Genomic DNA, 4,329 nt, shown 5'->3' on the forward strand with positions numbered 1-4,329 from the left:
CTGTGTTCTACGCTTCGTTACTGCTCATTTTTATAGTTGGCGTTTTCTTTCGAACGTTTTTTCCCTTTTTTCTTTTCTTCTGTTTTTCCTTTTTTTTTTTTTTTTTTTGCCCGTACGTCGTTGTTTTTGTTAATTCGATCAGCAGCAGCAGCAACCTCTATCCTCGGCTATGTATGGAACAGTCGGAAAACGCGAAACACAAGAGGCACACCCCACCGTGCACTCTCACTCATTTTTCATAGACTGGAAATCCTTTGTACCGGTGAATTTACATAATTCACAAAATTCCGCGATTATAAAAGCTTCGTGCTCTGTTATATTACGAAAAAATACCGTACGATGATGATACAGTTCGCCGAAAAATCTACTAAAGGGAACCGCTGTTAAATGGGCCACGTTAAAACCGCAAACATCGGCGGAACGGGTACAAGTTCGACGATGAATTAATTGTAGTTTGCAGTTTCGTCTTTTGGTTGGGAAAAGGGGGTGGCGGCGGTGGTGGAGAAATCGAAATGAATGTATAAACCTGAAAAGGGGAACCGGAGAATGTCCGTGAAATTTGTTGAGAAAATACGGTCTTTTCCGGTATGGTCGGCTGACATTAGCGGAAATAAACCATTATGAAAATGTTCCGTAAATAGAAGCATGACCAAACGTGCTGCGGTTTTCGGGGGTCTCCACCTTTTGCCGTAGTCGGTTTCGACTTTCAAGAGGGTGGTGGCCGCTTGGCTGGGAGGGATTATAGAGCTTTGCCAGGATATCAATTATAACCAGAAACAGTTATTCTGTGCACCGAAACCCTTTTCCCGCCCCCTTTTCAACCCTTTCCCTCCCTTGCACACCCGTTCCGACCATTCCTAATCCTCTGTAAATTATATTATTTTCACTGTTTGTTTACCGGTCTCCCTATTCTGTTCCCTTCTGCGCAGGATTTGCGGCGACTTTCCGGCTTTTGCCGCGTCCCATCCTCTCTCTCTTCCGCAGGACTTCGTATTAAAATCATTACTCTGTGAATGCTCTTTACCGTAACAAGTTATACTACCAAGTTCTACCTTGGAGATCGAGCGAAATTTCGACGAGAAACAGCGAAGAAACGGCGTTTCTTTACCGTGTCACACGATTAATTGCTTCATTATCGTGTGTCCTGTACTCGGGTATTATGCAAATACCGTGTGCATTCAACGGGAAATTACGTACACTGTTACACGCTCGTGCTAACGACGTTGTTGAAAATCTCCGTAGTTGGCCGAAAAAAATCTTACCACACGTACCCATTTTTTTCCACTCTATACACCCTTTAACGCCTTTATTTCCCCCGGTGCCGTGTTCCCGGACACGAGTAGCGCAGGCCCTATTATGCAAATGTACGAGGTGAAACGGCCTGGACCTAGCTATGATCGTTCAGAGACAACCCTCTCCCGCGTCGTCCTGCGGGTGTAGTTTATACCATGAACGGGGTGGTTGAGCGTGGAAGACCACCACGGGGAAACAGGATGCGTCTGATACGCACGTGCGTCGCTTGTCGATGCTCGTAGACACGTGCACATTCTTAACAGCCTGAGAATTGCACGAGCTTAAAAATCACCCGGTGTCCAAGATGAATCCCTTATCTGGTATTTGCGACGAAGTACAATTTACGATATTTCGCAATGTCTAGGCAACGATGGTTCCTAAAGCTGACGTACGTAGACGCTGATTAAGTCGTAAGACGAGAATAGACAGTTGTTTGCACTGTGAATTGGGTGATAGGGTACCACTGTTCTCTCAACGCCATAAGAATTGCGTTTAACCCAAAATCGGTCGAATTCCAAAGATAGGGAACGGAAGGCCATCGCTGATAATAGATACTATTGTCTTCTCAACTCCATAAAAATTACTTTCGACTGGAAATCACTCAAATCTCAAAGATAGGGTACAGAAAACCATTACAGTTCTCCTAACACCGTAAGAATTGCATTCGATCGAAAATCACCGGAAGCCCAAAGGCTAAACGCAGAAGCAATAAATTAACAATAGCTTAACGGATGGATCGAATTTCCCATTTCCAGTCAGAAGGTGGTGAACAGTGCCGGAGGTCTTCCATTATCCACCTACGAAATGTACATTTGCACTTATGATCGTACGTACACGAATGCACCGGTTGCAACACGCAAACCGAATGTCTATGCATTCCAGGAAGATCGGCTGGGACACTAAGAGAGATTGGAAGAGTGAGAGAGATGGTATAGTGTGCGAGTGAGAATTCGCCGCTAACCAGTCGGTTGGAGGAACGGTGGGAGTGTTGTTGGGGTGATAGCCGACGGGGGTGGGTGTTTACTTTTGGTGTTGGGCAAGTAGCGCCCAGCATGCATGGTTCCCTCTGATAGCAAACACTGAGTATCGATCAGTATGACTCTGGTAAACAACTATTGTAGAGTAGTATAGTATAGGACGGGTTTTGTCCCCTTCGACCCCCTGCCGCTCCTCGCTGTCCCATTCCCCGGCACCGCTGGACACCCCTGCGCTCCTCGCAACCCCTTCGTTTCTGTATGCCAACCCTGCGTCCACCCGTTTCCCATCCTCAACAACTCCGTCGTGTGCTCGCGATATGCCTGCTTACGTGCCGAGCAGGGCCGTCCTAAACGAAGATTCTTTCCAAGAAACACCCTCTAAATGGAAATGTAGAAACCTGCATAGCTGAAACGGTTAATTTGGCTTTTCTCAACTTTTTTTTATTTATTTATTTGCGTATTTTGTGTGAATGGTGTGAAGTGTAAATCTTCTGGAAGCTTAACGAATAGGAGCAGATGATTTTTGGCTAGATAAAAGTGTCACCGATCTCTGGGAACTGTGGAGAGTAAAATTGTGTTAGACCGTACGTATACCTTAAGTAGATCCAGACGCTCGTGGTCAGACTCGACGCGTTAGGAGAGAAGTGACAGAACCGTGGGTAAAGAGACTCGATTGACAATGAGTGATTTAGGATAGTCGATAGGATAATTGTTGAAATTAGGAGAATATGTGTATTGTTTATTACGAGATAGTGGAGTTTTGGAAAAATGAGTAGTAAGATTGGAAATAAGTACGTCCCTGAAGCGGATGCTAATCATCTTGGCGAAGGGTGTCTGAAATTGTCGCCCCATCGCGCAATCCCCAAGCTCGACAACCCCTGCGACTCACCCTAACGGCTCGCTTAACCAAACAACCTTGATAAATTATGCAAAAATCAACAACACTACGAAATGCACCTCCCACGCGACCTGGATAAATCGAGGGGTTCAATAGTAAGATTTTTCCTTTTGTAATTGCGGCGAACTTTTTGCTCGTAGAAAAGGAATAACCGAACAATCTTCGCAGAAAGATTCGCAAGAAAAAGAAACAATTGTCAATTTTATTTCTTCTCATCTGTTCGTAAATGAAGTATTTAAACGTTCAGGCACAGGTAAAGGACAAAAGGTTTCTCTCTTTTTTTCTGACACGGTGAACGATTAATAAACGCGTAACAATTAGTCAGCGATAATTCGAGGGAATTTATTGCGGCCGGTGTAATTTTATCAGAAATTTTGCAGCCGAATGTAGTTTTATTGCCGCGCGAATGAACCACATTAAGCGTTTACGCCGGCTGGGCATCGGCGCGAACGATGTGTGACCCCGTGAAATCCGCGAGCCAATAAATGAATATAACCCACGCGTGAGAATAAAATCCGTCGCTAAACTGTGCAACAGGTGTTAGAGGTTATTGACAATCTTTTCATCAGAATGACGGTGTTTGTGCGATATTTCGCCGAATATCGGAGCTTTTAAGCGATAACGATGTCCCTTTTTACACGGCCTGCTGTTTTGTCACATTTTCCGGATATTACCTACCCCGGACGGCTATTATTTCCGTTGTCCGATTAACGATTGATCTGTCCTCTTATTTATTACACGATTAAACTGTTCCTCCGCTCTGTGTGTATCGATCCTGTAATTATTATTGACAGTGGAAAAGACGACATTTCATTTGTCTATCTTATATCGTTTGTCGAATCGATACTTCTCAAATAATTACCCTTAATATTATCCACAGACGAGATGATTTATTTAATATGCTAAAGTCGCCCGTGTGTCTGGTTATCTTGTTGTAAATACACGTTCCTCCTCTGCCATGTTTTCTCTTTATCTACCGTCCTCGGCATCCCTATTTCTACCCCGGCCATTGAAGGTTGTTATCAATACCACAGTTATGCTCTCGGCATTGTGGGATGGTTTGGTTCCGTGTCGAGAAACAAGACGAACAACAACAACAAACAACAACAAACTAGCCGATGTGAAGTCTCTCGCTCACCCTCTCCGCCCTTCCTTTCCGCG

Source organism: Habropoda laboriosa, unplaced genomic scaffold (genome assembly GCF_001263275.1).
Source record: "Habropoda laboriosa isolate 0110345459 unplaced genomic scaffold, ASM126327v1 scaffold57, whole genome shotgun sequence".
In the NCBI taxonomy this organism is placed as follows: Eukaryota; Metazoa; Arthropoda; class Insecta; order Hymenoptera; family Apidae; genus Habropoda; species Habropoda laboriosa.